General features: G+C 45.1%; 1 protein-coding gene across 1 annotated transcript in view; it reads left to right on the top strand.

The window, feature by feature from the left end:
- The window catches only part of SCD5 (stearoyl-CoA desaturase 5), a 68,290-nt gene that overhangs the window by 37,059 nt on the left and 13,101 nt on the right, over nucleotides 1-18,130 (top strand). The gene's annotated exons all lie outside the window — the stretch shown is intronic.

Below are 18,130 nucleotides of genomic sequence, written 5' to 3'. Positions count from 1 at the left end.
AATAAAACTTTATTTGTTAGCCACTCTATAACAAATTGTTCTCTGGATGGCCCACAACAGAGGATTAAAACATTAAATAAAAGAACATAACACATTAAATCATAACTTTAAAAAAAAGGTGAAAAGAAAATACAATACAAAGCAGCTTAAAAACTCATTTTAAAATTAGTTAAAATCAGATCAAATCTGAAAAATCAGAATTTAAAAGGCCTAGGTAAACAAAAAGGTCTTTAAAGGTCAAGTGTGCCATTGAGTCAGTGACCACAGAGCCCTGAGGTTGTCTTTGGTAGAATACAGGAGGTTAACCTGGCATCTAAAAGAACAGTCATGGCGAACTAGTCTGAATGTTGCCCAATGTGTCCACATGACACATATGTTTACAGACAAAGAATTCATAGAGATGCAGGCTGATCCAGAATCAGCCACAGTTTCGTGCCACTCATACCTCACACTTTTGGTAAGTATGCCTTTAAAGGTAAAGTGCGCTGTCAAGTCGATTTCGACTCCTGGCACCCACAGAGCCCTGTGGTTTTCTTTGGTAGAATACAGGAGGGGTTTACCATTGCCTCCTCCCACACAGTATGAGATGATGCCTTTCATCATCTTCCTATATCTCTGCTGCTCAATATAGGGGTTTCCCATAGTCTGGGAAACATACCAACGGGGATTCGAACCGGCAACCTTCCGCTTGTTAGTCAAGCATTTCCCCGCGGTGCCACTTTACCACCATGTGATCTGGGAAATGGTTCTAGCGCTGCCATGGCAATCTGCAGCAGAGAGGAGCTATGAACTGAGGATTCCTCCCAGCTCACAAATCATGCTCTTAACCAACACATGACACTGGCAGATGACTGTTCCCATTCACCATCAGCTCCATGGCTGAAATTTAGGTCAGTGCTGTAGAATCCATGGTTAAAAATACTTTGTGCCCCTGGGATATGTTTTCCTTTGGACTGATTGCTTAGTGTCCATAAACAAGTGACCTCGAGAATAAGAAATAATGTAGGGTTTTATTTTTTGCCTGCTTACGCTGTCTGTATCAGCACTTTAACATTTCAGAAAACTGGATCTGCAGTAATAAACTTTTGAAGGGTACGAGCTGTGCTTTCTTCTCCCATTAACAAGTCATAACAGGGGAAGGTGGCAAATGTGTTTTTCTGGAAACCCCTGAGAATGTGCTTCCTCTTTATTTTTGGCCGATAGGTCTGAGCCCTAATTTGAAGTGGCATTAAGGGAGGCACCCTGTGTGAGCTGCCAAGTCCTTGATCCAAATCCCACCTAATCTGTAAACTTGCTGGTTGACATACTGAGTGAAATTACTCCCAACCCATCGCCTAACTTGTCTTTTTAATTTCCATGGAACCACTTTGAATAATTTCCCTTGGTATATCAGCCTTCAAGTGACCTTAGGCAAGCCATTCTGGTGGGCAGGTAAGGCAGTCCTCTCAGGTGGCAGACGGTTAGGGAGCCAGCAAGATTCTTCTTCGCATCACCATTGGAGCTGCTCTTTGGGACTGAGCGGACCCTTGCAAGCTGAGCGCCTCTCCTCACACTCAAGAGGCTTGGGGAGAGAAGAGGAGGCTGCTGGCAACCTTCCCCTCCTCGCTGCTCCCCATGCACTTGTTGGAGATCCAGCTCCAGATGGCATCAATATTTTGTACCACCAGTAACCCTAATGACCACTAGGGGCATTGGGAGTAGAGACAGACAGTTAGGGTCTCCTTCTCTTTCCTGTTTATCTCCGCCTCTATGACCCCTCAACTGATAGAGCATACTCACGAACTTCTTGGGAGTGACTTCCTCCTCCTTCCTAGAATGCTTCAAGCTCTCTCTCTCTGAGCACCATACTTATATAGGTCTCTCTCTCTGACCACTATACAACCTGATAGGGTTGCCATATTCTGGCTTTCCAAATCTGGGTGCCTAATTTGCATATTATGTAAATTGGCTGGAAAATAATTTCTGAGTGGAGTAGTGACTGCACGTTTTGTTACATATCTCCGCTTCTACAAGGGCTAGAGCTTAGCTTTCTTTCTTTCTTTCTTTAATGGAAGCTGGAATCTGGGAGAATCTGGGTGGGCTAAGCAAACTGTGTGAGATGCTTAAAACCCGGGTTAAACCCAGAATTTTGGGGGACATGGCAACTCCATGCAGCCAGCAATTCGATACAAGTCTTTCCTATCATCCTGGACTTCCAAATAAAATAGATTAGTTTAACCTTAAGTCAATCTCCATGCTTATCATTTACAATCTGTTGCCCCTGAGACCCTGTTAACTTCTGCTGTAATGGGAGCGAGGGAGCTCCAGAAATACTTGGCTGTATAAATAACTCCCCCCAACAGCAATTTCGAAGCTTGCAAAAGTTGGTTCTGAAATGGGTCTGGCCACCCACAAGGGCATTTTGCAGCTTGCTTCAGGTATCTTGGGCTACCTCGGTATTGACCTACCTTACATGGAGGCTTTACACACAGGGCTTCTGCCCCGAATCTCCCTCAGAGGAGAGTGTGTGTGTTCACACACCAGCCAAACTTACCCCAAAGTCCCTTCGAGATCCCTGGACCCACTCCACACACAAACCAGGATTTATGATGCGAATTCTAGCTTATCTCGACGTATATCCAGGTTTTTAAAAGGCTGGTTTTAAGCTAATTTTTTCTGAAAACGCCAGAGCAAATAGGGAGAGACATTGATGTATAATCAGCAGCATGATAAGAGGCATGCTCTCTTCAAAAATGCAGATTGATCTCTGCAGGAGCTCTTCCCCCCCCCCCCACATTGGCTAGAAGGAAAACACGGAGCATGCCATGAGGACTTGTTTCAAAAAGAAAACAGAGAGCAGAGGGGCAGGGCTGCTTCCCTCAATGCCGCAAGTGTACTTCGAAGTGGTTTCTCTCAACGTTTACCCTGAAGCCTGAAGCCAAGTGTGAATATCTCCATGGTAGTTAAATGGGCTACTGAAATTCTGCAATAAAAAGCACCACAAATTATCCCTAGGTCCCCCAGAATCCATCAGCCCTAGCCACAGTGGCCAATAGTCAGGGATGATTTGAGTTGTAGGCCAAAGGTCTGCACCCCTGTCCTAGATGAATGCTAAGTAATATTCTAATTAAACTTAGAGGTGGACAGATTTCTCCATTGCTGTTCCATCTAAATGTTGCCCATTTTCCTTTGTTCTCATTTCCTTACTTTTGCCTAAAATCCCTGGATATCCCCACTGCCATCAAAAAACAAAGCAAAACAAAACTGGATTTAAATATATTTGTCATGTATTTATCACATTTATATACTGCCTCGTATAAAATCTCTGGGCGGTTTACACATTAAAACTCAACCACAATTAAAACCTTAAATCATATTAAACAAAAATAACCATTAATAAAACTTTAAAACATTATAAACTATATTAAATTAGAACTATAACTATATTATATTATATAAACTCTTATAACCCCTGCTAACTGAGCAAAGAGGCACCTTTTAAAAGTGGCGATTCTCTTTATTTAGCAGGGAGAGATCAACTGGCCCTATCCAACCCCAGCACAGCATCCCTCCAGTGGCTGTTGTCGGTGTCTTTCTTTTGTTTATTTTTTAGACTGTGAATCCTTTGGGGACAGGCAGCCATTTAATTAATTAATTAATTAATTAATTAATTAATTAATGTAAGTAAAACTTTATTTCGGTCGTAGACCAGCAATTTAATTTCTGTATGTAAACCACTTTGGGAACTTGGGTTGAAAAACGGTATATAATACTCATCGTATTCATAAAAGCTTGATAAAATAGATGTGTTTTCAAGGGTCGCTTAAAAACAGCTGGAGATGGGGAGGTTCTGTTAGCATCTGGGGAGTGCATTCCAGAACCTTGGGGCAACCCTAAAGAAGGCCCAGTTTTGGGTCACCACCAAAGAGCCAGTGTTAACCCCAACCAAAATTCCCCTAACTGTCTTAATAAGTGGCAGGGTTCATAAAGAAGATGCTCCTTTAAATACTCTGGGCCCAAGCTCTCTTCCAAACATTTCCACATCTTTCCTATCCAAGCAGCGGGTGTGATAATCCTGGTGGGGCGGGGTGGTCCTAGACATCTTGCTGCCTGAGGTGAAGGAACATATGACACCCACCCCCTCCCATCGGTGTGTGGGTGCTCAGCATTCTCAGTCATGCTACCAAGGCAGTGGTGGCAGGCAGGGCTGTTTGTAGCTCAAGCTGGGTGGGAGAGGGGGAGAAGAGGCGCACGCCAGGAGAACGAGGAAGAGGAGATGGACAGCATGCTCTGTCAAGGCGAGGAAGGGCAGCAGCAGTGGACAATGATGTGGTGCCCCTGGTAGTAGGGGCTCAGCTCTTGCTGCACCCCTCCCTCACTGCACCCTTCCCTCCCTCCCTCCTGAAGTGGCTGCCTCACCCTGCATCATGAAAGGGCCAGCCCTGGATGATGCATTGCAAAGTATGCATTAACACATAGCTTTTTGCAAATGTACAGAATGCATAGGATCTGTAGAAATCCGTGACTAGCATCCTGACTACGGATGCGTTTGTGCAACAAACGAAGTTGCACTCCCGTAGGGAGCTACTGCTGATTTCACACTGCCTGCTTCCATTTGCCTCTTTCTACCTTCCCGCCCCTGCTGCCCCCAGTAAGATCTGCTCAAGCTGCAAATTTGTAAATAAAGAGATTGTGACAAAAACACCATAAGTCTCCTCTGCTCTTCCCTCCAAAAGGAAATTAATGTTGCCAAAAGATTGCCTTCATCTTCTCATTCTCAGGGAAGCGGCCACAAGAAATAATATTACTTATTGGCAAGGTAATATCGATGGTCTGATCTACACTGCGGTGGCAGACTCCTGGAATGGGAGAGTGGGCCATACCACTTTGGGCTGCAGGCAGAGGGATCGTTTTTTTTTTAATCCTCCCTCATATAAAAATGAACAAACTACCTGCAGATTCAAAAATAGCCAAGTGGGAAATATTATGGTCTAGCCTTCTCCTTAACCTGCTTGTTTCCTACTTGCATGAAACATGGTCTTCCATTTGCAGTCTGAAGTGGTACAGTCCATCCCATCCCCTATTTGTGATTCACCTGTGATGCACATGGCTTGAGAGTCTACAGGTAACTGATGCATGGTTAATATTATTCATCACAACCCCACAGGTGCGATCATCTGCTCTTCAGATTTGTAGATTGTCAATGGCAATGTTCTGAATGCACAGTTGATCTGTTTCACTGTGGGCTATTTTTATCACTTTTTCACCCTGTGGAGACTGCTGCAGTTTGTTCCTTTTTATAACTAGGTTAAGTTTGATCTTTGCTAGTCACTGGAGAGCTGCTAATTGATACAACCTTCTGTAATCCTTTGCTGAGAAGCTGCTTGTAAGGTTTTTGTTTTTGTTAGGGAGTTGTCAAAGAGCGTTGACATATTAAATTGCACCTTGTGTAACTGTGGAGATGTTTTCTGTTCATGCTTTGTCTGACTTGCAGTAGCGTGGTTGTCTGAATCATCCTGCCAACTGGTAAGGAGAATGTTACCACCCACTCACCCACCAACATACACTCCAGACATGTGCGCATGCATACACTCAGTTGTGGATACATGGTAAAAGATGTGTATGGGTGTGTGTGTGTGATTTGTAACTGCCCATAGGTCAGCCTGATTGCCTGCCAAATGCTCATTCCTGTACCATACCAGTGAACAGCACTTTTGACATGTACTCGACATGCAATCTGCCAAGGGCAGGGCTATAACTGAATGGCAGAGGAGAAAGTCCCTCGACCCCAAGAGAGCCCCCCCCCGCAAGCAACAGCTTGATCTTTGCTCTCCCCCTTGCCCCATTTCAAATAAGAAGGGGGGGAGGATTCATCTCCCCTTTTTGTCCCAGGACCCACTCCAATCTTGCTACACCCCTGCAATCTACCTGATTTATGCTCCCCTCCAGATGTTGTTCCACCAGTGTGGGAACTATTTGTTTGTGAGAAACTGACTAAGCACCACTGGAATGGCATTCCAAAGATGGGGGTCACCACCGAAAAAGCCCTAACCCTGGCTTCCAGCAACAGAGCAGTTTAAATGGTAAACTACCCTTTTTATATAGGGCGGTATAAAAATATGATAAATGAATCTGTGTCAATGGTGAGGCCAAGAGAAGTGCTTGATTTGATGATCTGAGGGCCCTGGAAGAGTCACATGGGTGGATGACACGGTTGGCACATTAAATATTCTCCAAGCTGAGCAGGTATTTGCAGAATTGCGTGTAACTGGAACCCTATTCAGATATGAGGTCCATTCACATGTTATGTTCAACACTCATCCAACATTCTTATGGTAGCAAGCATGACTTGTCCCCTTAGCTAAGCAGAGTTCCATACGAATGGGAGACTAGAAGTGTAAGCACTGCAAGATATTCCCTTCAGGGGATGGAGCCGCTCTGGGAAGAGAGGAAGGTTTCAAGTTCCCTCCCTGGCTTCTCCAAGATAGGACTGAGAGAGATTCTTGCCTGCAACCTTGGAGAAGCCGCTGCCAGTCTGTGAAGGCAATACTGAGCTAGATAGATCAATGATCTGACTCAGTATATGGCAGCTTCCTATGTTCCATGGGTACAGATCTGCACATAGGTACAGGCATTTATATGTTACCTTGAACTCGGGTAAAGAAGTACACTTCCTGTCTTTACCATGCATTTAAGGGGACTGTATCCAGATCCACTTTTAAAATGAACACGGGTACAGTCATTCACACAAACACATATACGAGTATACAGACATCTGGACACTCTTACAGACTAGAGATGCAGTTATATAGTTCTTGTTATGTCTTATTTGACCCATACAAAACTGATTTTAACACCAGAAGTGATAGGTGATAGAATAACACCAGAAGTGATAGGATTAATGCTATTTTGAGAATCCTAAAATCTTTGCTACTGTTTATAGGTTCTAAAACCAGTTATTTTGTACTCCCCCCATCCATCCCAAAAATTTAAGATAATATTAATGGGATTAGGTGGATGTTTGTGATCAAGTTAATAGCATATAATACTTTCCCCCCAGAAAATAATCTTACAGCAGGACATTTACATGCTGGGAAAACGTGATAATCCCTGCATTACAAGCATCAGTTTGAAGGAGGTGGTGTGGACTGTATATAACAAATGAAGTATAAATGCTCTGCATTTGCAAAGGCCTGACCTGTCAAGACTGATTTTATTTTCTGTTTAGATCTGGAACTGGTTCTCTGTGCTTTTCGGTGCCTTAATTTATTTAGTTAGAGCATTGCTATGCCACCAAAACCTGCATCTCAAGACAGTTTACACAAATTAAAATACAAGGCGCAATTAAAATTAAAACAAGCAAAACAGTTAAAAAGCAATACAAACATTAATTTTAAAAAAACAAACCTATTTAGTATGCCACTGAAGGGGCTTAACCTCTTACTCTTTTTAGATGTTAAAAAAGAAAAGTCATTGGAATGATTTGCAGTTTCAGTGTGAGGGAGGAAAGTAGACAGAGTGTCATCTGACACCTTTAGCTGAAGCCGTGATCTTCCAGTCACAGAAACACACTGCTGTTTCTGTTGGATTCTGTGTTTTTCTGCAGTCCAGCTAATCTTTGCAAACCTGCATATCGAATCCAGAGCAATCCTGATTTCCACCACTCATTAGAATGCTGCCTGCAAGAGAGCAGACAGAGAGATGGGACGGAAGAGGTTTTTTGTGTTCAGCAGCAAGATCTCAGACACTATTGATTGCGGAAAGGGAAGGTATCATCACATCCCCCGTTGCTTATAATGTAGCTCATCAGACAGTGAGTTAAGTGGTAGCAACGCCCTGGAGTGCTCCACAAAGTCACATTGAGAGCTGCTTCACCATCTCCGATATGATTTCACAGGCATTCTTTGCTCCCTCTGCCGCCTTCTCTGTCCGATTGAGAGCCATACTGTGTGTGTCTCCCGCGTGGTTGCAGGATAATCTCTCTCCATAAAGGCCTGTTCTCAACATTCCATCATATCCCTGGGCCAAGCAGCTGCAGGGAGCAGGGGGGGACCCAATTTCGATCAGGGCTGCAAATAATCAGGGGCATAGCTTTAATTTAACAAGGGGGCACAAATGTCCCTGGGCTGGGGTCAATGACTGGGCGACAGCTCACACTTTGCTCTCCCAATTCCCCAATTCCTTAAAGAAAAACAGAAACATTTTTGATGCTGTATAAATCGATACGGTGGTTGTAATCGGTATAAAATGTTTCTGAGACAAAGGTGTGTGTGTGTGTGTAAAAATGGGGAGCATGTGATGCTATTTGCATCTGAGCAAGAGAAACAGCATGCCCAGGGTGTTTCTGTTTTCACCATGTCCCTTATCTTTCTTCTGCAGCAACGTTGGGGTGGGAGTGGGGAGGGGAACATAGGAACATGCCTTATACCGAGTCAGACCATTGGTCCATCTAGCTCAGTATTGTGTACACTGACTGGCTGTGGCTTCTCCAAGGTTGCAGGCAGGAGTCGCTCTTGGCCCTATCTTGGAGAAGCCAGAGAGGGAACTTGGAACCTTCTACCGGCAAGCATGCAGGTGTTCTTCCCAGAGCAGCCGCATCCCCTAAGGGGAATATCTGACAGTGCTCACACATGTAGTCTCCCATTCAATTGCAAACTAGGGTGGACCCTGCTTAGCAAAGGGGACAATTCATGCTTGCTACCAGAAGACCAGCTCTCATCCAGAGAAGGCAGGGGGTCCAGGAGAGTGGCAGGAGCCCAGTCTTGTCCCAGGCTCCACTTCAACCCTGCCACACCCCTTACTGTAATACATGCAGGTTACCCCTCCTCTCCCACATGGATTCCCTGATTAAAACACACATTCGCTACTGTTAGCCATGGACGGAAAAACTAGCTTTCCCCTCTACAACTAATGGTGACTTTGGGAGGGAGGGCAATTTGGATCAGGACTGTGGTGAGAGCATAGGGTTATATCCTCCACTCTACAGCCCTGGTCCAAAGCAGTAGTCTCCTGCAACTGCTCTTTGAGGAAGACAATATTGGGAGTTCCAGTTGTGAAATTCCTCCTCACGTCTAGTTGGCCCAGGGTGTCCAGCTGTTGTTGAACTACACCCCCATCATCCCCACCCCTGATCTAGTGTGTCTTTTAGTGTGGCGTGTACAGAGGCAATGCACCCATTCCCCAGGTCGTCTTCCAACATCCATCCATGTTTCTGTGTTCACACCCTACCAATAATAATGATAGGTATTCTACTAATTGTGATGATATCCAGCATTTATATAGACCATTTCAAGTGTTCAAAGTGGTTCGCTTCCATTTTTTAGTTATAAAGCACAGAATTTTGTATTTGGGATAACTCATAAAAGCACAGAACTTTGTCATACAGTATAAGTGAATGTCTTCATTTCATCTTCTATAATATGATTTCAATGCAAGTTTCCAGCCCTTCTGATTGTGATAGATTTTCAGGAGTGGGGAGTAGTGACTTTTCACATTAACTGCTGTTGTCATTTGCACAAGAAGGGGGCACATTGCCGTATATATAGTCCTGTCTATCGTCAGTCTATGCGCCGTTTCCTGGTTTTGAGCATTTTGTGCCTTGTAAAAGAAACGTTTTTGCGCAGTTGCTGCTGACTGCATCTTCTGTAGAAGACTAATTTCTTAATGATATAGAATCTGTGTGTGACGTAACCTTGTTTTCATTTCCACACATAATCAGCAAAATGAATACATCTGCAACTGGAGCACAAACGACAGTTTCTTGGCTGACGCACAAGATGCTTGTGCACTGTTGGATTTCTCACAGCAGTGCTGGTGCCGCTGTGCTCGAAGCAATTTGAAAACAATGGGGAGTTAAGGTGGAGTAGAGCAGTTGCTTAAAAGCAAGTAGGAAATATCAGGCCTTTGAAGAGAAATGGGAACTCGGAAGTGGTGGGCAACATGGTCTTCAAAAGATTCTGGTGGCTTCAAAAGATTGTTTCTTGGGGCTGGCTGGTGGAAAAGGCAAGATGTTCCTTGTAAATTCTAGACAGATGTGATGTGAAGAGCAAAGATTATACTCCATCAAAGGCAGTGGACAGCCAGGGGTGGTCTACAAAATTTTGCTGCCTGATCCAATGCGATATGTTGTATATAATGCCCTCCACAGAGGGCATTTCTAGCTCAAGACAAGGGGAGGAGAGAAGAAGTGTGCCCCAGTGGGGTAAGGAGGGGAAAAGAGGGAGTAAAAATCATCATCAATAACAACAATAACAATTAATTAATTAATTAACTAACTCTATTTGTTAGCCGCCCCATAACAAATTGTTCTCTGGGTGGCTCACAAAAGAGGATTAAAACGTACAATAAAAACTCATAACACATTAAATCACAACAGACAAAAAGAGATGAAAAGAAAATACAAAATACAATACAAAGCAGCTTAAAAACTCATTTTAAAATTAGTTAAAAATCAGATCAAAATTGAAAACCCAAATTTAAGAGACCTGAGTGAACAAAAAGGTCTTTAGCTGGGTGGTGACCGTGGACAATGGAATGACATTCAGTGTTCCCTGAAATGGGATTCTCTCAGTGGTTCTTGAGTACAACTCTCCTAATCCCCAGCTAAAGGCAATTGCAGCTGGGGATACTGGGAGTGGCAGTCAACAACATCTGGGAATCCCTGCTACAGGGAACACTGGTGGCATCCATCGTGGCACTTGCCTGACCCTTGCTACTCCTTGTGCCTGTGGAGGAGCTGACTGCCTCACCCTGCCTCATGGAAGGGCCGCCCCCGTTACAACACTGTTCTCCTGTTATCAGTGCAGATGCTAGTTTACCAGAAAATACAAGAGCTCATTTGCTCCTCTCCACTCACATTTCTTAGGAGCTCCTCACTCTTGAGGAAAGCATCTGGACCTGCAGGTGTTATGCCTTCTTATTAGGAATGGCTGGAGTCGTGCATTTCCATTCTCACAAGTTTTGAAGGAATCAGGAAGGCTGCCATGGCACTCCACCAAAACGGTGGAACGAATTGTGAAATCCAGAGAAGTCAAAATTGAGGCTTAGTTTTTCAGGGCACACTACTGTGCCCCAACAAACACCTGCTGGGTAATGGAATTTTGGTAAAGAACATAAGAAGAGCCCTGCTGGATCAGGCCCAAGGCCCATCTAGTCCAGCATCCTGTTTCACACAGTGGCCCACCAGATGCCTCTGGGGAGCCCACAGGCAAGAGGTCTGTGCATGCCCTCTCTCCTGCTGTTGCTCCCCTGCAACTGGTAATGCGAGGCATCATGCCTCTGAGGCGCACAGCCACCGGACTAGTAGCCAAAGAAGGTCAGAGTGTTCAACATTGCCACGTATTGTAAATGGCATGGGCTCTTAATGTCTTTTGTACCCCTGTGATTCTATATACTGTATACCAGGGTTTCTTAACCTTGGGCCCCCCCAATGTTGTTGGACTACAACTCCCATCATCCCCAGACATGGCCTTTGTGGCTGAGGATGATGGGAGTTGTAGTCCAACAACATCTGGGGCCCCAAGGTTAAGAAACCCTACTGTATACTCTTGCATTGAGGAGTAATTAAAAAAAATACTATTGATTTTGACAAGCTGACATTTGACATTATTGCCTTTTAAAAGGCATGTTTTAAAAGCTAATATTTAGGTTCCTCTGCATACTGTATCTCGGGAGCGGAGGGAGGCTGGCGGTGGTCCATGTTCGGTCACCATGGCTGCCCCCTGGCCTCACCCCCGCATCTGACATCAGACGCAGGGGGCCGGCTAGCCCCGCCCCTTGTCTGATGTCAGGCATGGGGCCACGCAGCCCCTTTTGAGAGGGAGTTCAGCCCCACTGCGTTGGCAGCGAGGCCAGGAGCAGCTCTCCCTGCCTTTAAAAGGCAGGGACAATCACTCTGGCTGCGCTGCCCATGAGCCGATTTTGGTCTCAAATGAGGCCACGCAGCCCCGTTTGGAAGCAAAATAATGCACACACACACACACCCGCATCTGTGTCTGGGGCCGTGAGGTGCAGCCCCTGAGGGTGGCAGCCCAGGTTCTTTGAACCGCCCAATGGTGGCTCCACCTCTGCTGTATCTACCTGAATCCAAGACTAGGTTTCCCCCAGGTTCTTTCATGATAAAAATCAGAGGGTCATCTTCCATTCAGAGTCCTCTTCCTTTGGGGTAAATGTATTTAACCTCTATTTTTTAAGGGGCTCATCTTAAATTCAGAGTCATCTTGTATTCAGGTAACTATGGGTAAATCTGAATTTGATCAAGTTTCAAATGTCAAATTCTGAAATGTTGACAAATTTCCTATATGTGTGAAAATTTAGTTCTGCTGGGAAGAAAGATCTTATTCACATTTTCCTGTATCTGTTTGAATATAGCTGCATGCAAACAGTATATTATATAAATACACGTGGTATGCTATATATGCTTTTAGGAAGACCCTCAAGACGCACCTGTTTTTGCAGGCTTTTAACTGAAATCAGATCCCTCAAATTTATACTGTTTAATATGTTTTTATCAGAGTATTTGTAAAATTTTAACGGTTTTTACAATGTTTTATATTGTGTGTTAAGTTTTGTACACCACCTAGAGATGTATAGATCAGGTGGTATAAAAATATAACTAAATAAATATGTGTGTGTAGCCAGGTGGTATCCATATCTGCAGGTTTTCTAGGTAACTTGAAGAAGCAAGTCCCCTCTGTTAAAAAAAAGAGAGAGAGAACAATCTTTGCTGCCTCTAGCAGTTCCATTAAAATGAAATCATTGCAAAGTTAATGTTTAGGTGATAACCTGATTTGAGAGATAGTTGTACATCAGCAGATATTTTCGCCTATTAAAGCACAGTGCAGTGGGATAACCTTTCAAATACTTTCAGGATCTTTTCCTGTTACAAATCCATGAGGAAGCTTTCTAAATGAAGGAGAATTGCTGCAAACTGAGATTTGCTGTAAACCTAATCCTTTTATGTAGACAGGCTAGCCATGAAAAACAGCTAGAAAGAAAAATATTTCTGTCTGTTTGCTCCTGCAACTGCTGCCATGGTTCTTATTTATTTACTAGCTCGTTATTTAATTTCCAGTTGGTTATGAAGGCAATTAATCTTAGTGGTTAACATACCATGCAAGGGTATGTCAGCTCAGTTATGTTGCATGTATGCAAATATGTTGTGCAAAGGTAAGCCAATTGGAAAGAATTGGCTTACTCTTGTGTAACATTATTTGTGCACAATTTGCATACATGCAGCATTACTGGGCGGACGTATGCTTTTGCAGTATATCAGCCAATAATTTGGTCTCTTGAACCATTGGGTCAGCCATCTTGAAATTAGGGTGCAACTAATGGTTAGATTTCAGAGAAACAATTTCAGTGCTTGGTGCAATATGGCCTAGAGCTGCTACTGTACCATAAAACACCTAATGTACTTGCAGGAAGATCAATATGAATTCCAAAAGAATCCTCGAACAGGTGAATAGCTACCTGCCTTCTGTCTTGGGAAGTCAAAAACTACCTGGTCAAGCTGTGAAAATAGAAATCCCGAGGAAACCTCTCCCTATGTGCATATATTCCTTTGTGTATATACCTTGTGTGTATATTGCACATGCTTCAGGGGCATATTTCTGGGTTATAAAGAGTACTTGCAAGCAGTGGCGCTCTTTGGACTGGACTTCTGGGCAGAGGTCCAGTCCCCTGCAGGCCTGGGAGGCCTCCAAATGCTGAGCGGCCCACTAATTTAAGTGGCAGGATGTCCATGCAAAATGTGGTATCTCTCTGCAAGTCTGGTGTAAAAAATAATGCATTGCAGTTTATCTGTTGGCAGGGGCAATAGGGGGCCCCCAAGCACCTCTGCTTGCAAGAGAAGAGGACATCATAAGAACATAAGAACAGCCTTGCTGGATCAGGCCCAAGGCCCATCTAGTCCAGCATCCTGTTTCGCACAGTGGCCCACCAGATGCTGCTGGAAGCCACAGGCAGGAGTTGAGGGCATGCCCTCTCTCCTGCTGTTACTCCCCTGCAACTGGTACTCAATTAACATTGCTCCCCCATAATATAATTCATCAACATTCTTAAGTGTAAAATCCTGTTGCCTTCAGTAAGGTTTATTCCTGGCTGCATTTTTGTTGTTGTCTTTGATATCAGGGTGTAAAACTCTGGCTCTGGTTTTTTAATCTACTCAGATAATAATGCGCAACCCTTAAAAGAACAAAGGCAACTGAATAATGGAGAAAATCAATATTCCCACTGTGTAGCAAGTATTACCAGCTTAAGTTCAAACGAAACTGTGCACAAAATTGAACAAGAGGCTTGGAAGCAAAAGCCCTAATGACTCCTAGATCACAGAAACAGAGCCTTTGCAGTGTGACGAGAAGGCTCTTTCTACATGCCGTGAGGGTAAGGCACAGCCGACGGATTTCTTTCACAGACCATCTTTCTTAGGCTGCTAGGTTTTCAAAGACCAGTTCCTGTACAGAGGAAGCAACACAGGAGAAGAAATTCCTGGATATCCTGTGCGGCCACATGGAGAAGACAGATGTATAAATACCAAAAGATGGCGGGGATTCAAAGAGCTATTTTAGGGGGCCCCAAGGGCTTGGATGTTATGTGTAACATTATTATTTGTATGCTATTCTTTTTTACTGTTGTGCTGTGAGCTGCCTGAAGGGTTGATGGGCAGAAAGGCTGGATTAAGCGGTTTAGGGGCAGGTGGTCCAGGCTAGAGGGGGCCCTTCCATGAGGCGAGATGAGACAGTTGCCTCAGGCCGCAGTTTACTGGGGTGCCAGAGAGGCAGCGAGATTCCCTCCTGCCTGTGCGGAGGAGAGCTGAGCTTAAGAACATAAGAACAGCCCTGCTGGATCAGGCCCAAAGCCTATCTGGTCCAGCATCCTGTTTCACACAGTGGCCCACCAAATGCCTCATGAATGGCCCTCTTTGCTAAGCAGGGTCTGCCCTGGTTTGCATTTCAATGGGAGACCACATGTGAGCATTATAAAATATTCCCTTCAGGGGATGGAGCTGCTCTGGGAAGAGCAGAAGGTTCCAAGTTCCCTCCCTGGCAGCATCTCCAAGATAGGGCTGGGAGAGACTCCTGCCTGCACCCTTGGAAAAGCGGCTGCCAGTCTGTGCAGACATTACTGAGCTAGATGGACCAGACAAAGGCAGGTCCCTATGTCCCTATACTCTCCACCTTTTTAAAAAAAGTGTTGGAGAGAGGGAGGAGGTCACATGCATGGGGAGTGACATACCCTGCCTCAGGTGCACAGGGGTCTGGGGCCACCCCTGATCCAGTCAACTGCCTCGAGTGCTAGACTTGGAGGTAGGGGCAGCCCATTGTTTGGTTGTGCCTGAAGTGAGACCCCAAAGGCTGACCTGGCCCCATGCCCCTGGTGTGGGGACCAGCCTCGTTCCAAAACCAACCTTTGCGAGCTTTGGAAGTGGCCCAGGGAGTGGGGCGAAGGGAGGGAAGGTTGCCAGCAGCCTCCTCCTCCTCCTCTCTCCTTGTTCTTCTTGCAAGATTTGCCCAAGGAGTGGCATTCCTTGCCAACCTTCCAAGGGTCAGACTGGTCCCAAAGAGCTGTTCCAATGGCGGCGGTTGGGAGGAATGTTTTGCCTGGCTGTGCCCCAATAATCTGCTGCCCAGGAGGACTGTTTCACCTTGCCTCATGGAAGGACCGCCCTGCTTGGGGGGCGGGGGGGGGCACCAGGCATTTCAGGTAATCTTGAAATTAAAAAGCTTCTACATGATAAGAGGAAGCAAGTTAATTTTTATTTGCTTACATATGAGTAAATGCAGATTTGCAGACCCATGTGTACATGTTTATAATATATGACAGGAATAAATCGAATGTGCAGATTGGGCACGAGGATTACAATAGAAGCTATAAATGCAAAACAAAACAAAATAAACAACCCAAAACAACCCAAGGTATTCAAAAGCTGAAGAAATGCAGGGGGTTGTCAAAGATGCCCTCACTTGAGGTGCCATCTTGTCTAGACCTGGCCCTGCATAGGCTACATAGAGAACAAATCAAGGGAATTTGGCTGTGCAATGGTTTCAGTCTTTCCTCTCTGGCGGAAAAATGGTTCCTAGAGCAGAATCCTCTTTATGCCTTTTCAAGGAACTATGGAGAGGAGGGAGGAGAGCTGGTCTTGTGGTAGCAAGCATGTCTTGTCCCCATAGCTAAGCAGGGTCTGCCCTGGTTGCATATGAATGGGAGACTTGATGTGTGAGCACTGCAAGATATTCCCCTCAGGGGATGAAGCCGCTCTGGGAAGAGCAGAAAGTTTCAAGTTCCCTCCCTGGCTTCTCCAAGATAGGGCTGAGAGAGATTCCTGCCTGCAACCTTGGAGAAGCCGCTGCCAGTCTGTGAAGACAATGCTGAGCTAGATAGACCAATAGTCTGACTCAGTATATGGCAGTTTCCTATGTTCCTATGGCATAGAATTCTCAACGTGGAGAAAGCAGTGAGCCTGGCTAGGGCACAGAGACATTTCATGCTGCAATTATCTATCTGTCTATCTAATGTTGGTGAACTTCAGGATGTGTAAAGGTGCACACAGCTCTTCAGCCTCCACTTTATTGCTGCCTAGACCAGATATGAAAATGCAGGCAAAGAAGGTTTTCTGCTAACTGTTCAGTGGAGGGGAACGGGCACTCCTGACATGAATGAGCTACTCAAATGCTACATTTGAGCAGACAGTGGGTTTTTGTTTTTGTTTTCCCAAGTTCTAAATTCTTGACAACTCAAGGTTTTTATAATGCAAATCTCTGCATTTTCTCTCCCATAATTGTCCACCATGACTGGAACTCCTTCCCAGAACACCAAAGGGGTGCTCGCACTCGCTCGCTCGCTCCCCTTCTCAAAAGCCACCTTTCCCACAAAGGCTTTTGGCTCCACGCCCTAATCTAGGGATGTGTGTTTCGTTTCGGATACAAAGCGTTTCGTGCACAAAACAGGCCGTTTCGGCTGTTTTGTAGCCAAAACAAAACACCCAATGCTCAAAACAGAAAATTTTGTAGCCAAAACAAAATGTCCCTGTTTCGGATACAAAATGTTTTGTTGTTTCGGCTGTTTTGGAACTCCATTTTGCAATCGCAAAAAGTCTTTCTCCTTCAGTCTCCATTTTGAGTTTTGACATCTGTTTGAATTTCCAGCCCTTCCAGCCTGCAGATTGGCCAGCGAAAGCATGGGCTGATCTGCTGGCAATTGCCTCCTTATTCCTTTTAAGCAAATTTGAGGGTAAATTTTACCCTCATTGTCTAGTGGGGCAGTGTGCATTTACCCTCATTGGCCAGTGGGGCAGTGTGCATTTACCCTCATTGGCCAGTGGGGCAGTGTGCATTTCATTGTTGTTGTTTCACACTGTTGTGTAGAGATCAATTGCATTTTGAGTGGGAGGGATGTGGATGTGCACGACCTTTGGAAATCTGCCTGATTTTTTCCAAAGCTCTGCTGTTGTTGATGTGTGATGTTGATGTTATTTGGGGTGTATTTGGGGCAGAAAGGGGGCTTTGGGGGCAGAAGAGTGGTTCGGGTAGTAGTGCCCCAATGGGTGCCTGCTGCCACCCAGATTCCAAAGGAATTGGGGAAAGGGCTGATTTTTAAAGAATTTCTGAAGTTGACATGTCTATGGGGCAGATTTGGGGCAGAAAGGGGGCCTGAGGGGCAAAACAGTGGGTTGGGTGGCAGTGCCCCAAGGGGTGCCTGCCACAACCCAGATTCCAAAGGAATGGGGCAAAGGGCTGATTTCTTAGGAATTGTTGAAGTTTACGCTTCTTTAAGGTTTTCCCCCCCCCGGAATAATGGAGGTTTCAGAAGACCCATAACTCCACCTGGGGGGCACTGGGGTAGCCAGGAGCGAGTGGTGGTGTAGTGCACACAGGGTGCCAACCACCCCCATAGGTTGCTAACCCATGGGGTGCTGGGTTCTGTTGTTTCTGAGGTGTTCTGAGTATAGATTCTCTGGTAGCATATGAAATTTTCAATGACAAACCATGAATCCACTCTCATATGCTACCAGAGAATCTGAATCTACACTCAAACATCTCAGAAACAACAGAACCCAGTACCCCATAGGTTAGCAACCCATGGGGGTAGTTGGCACCCTATGTGCTCTACACCACCACTCGCTCTGGGCCACCCTGGTGCCCCCCAAGTGCAG

The sequence above is a fragment of the Hemicordylus capensis genome, chromosome 5 (genome assembly GCF_027244095.1).
Source record: "Hemicordylus capensis ecotype Gifberg chromosome 5, rHemCap1.1.pri, whole genome shotgun sequence".
Taxonomy (NCBI): Eukaryota; Metazoa; Chordata; class Lepidosauria; order Squamata; family Cordylidae; genus Hemicordylus; species Hemicordylus capensis.
Note: the sequence above shows the minus strand (reverse complement) of the source record. Positions and strands in the feature narration are given on the sequence as shown.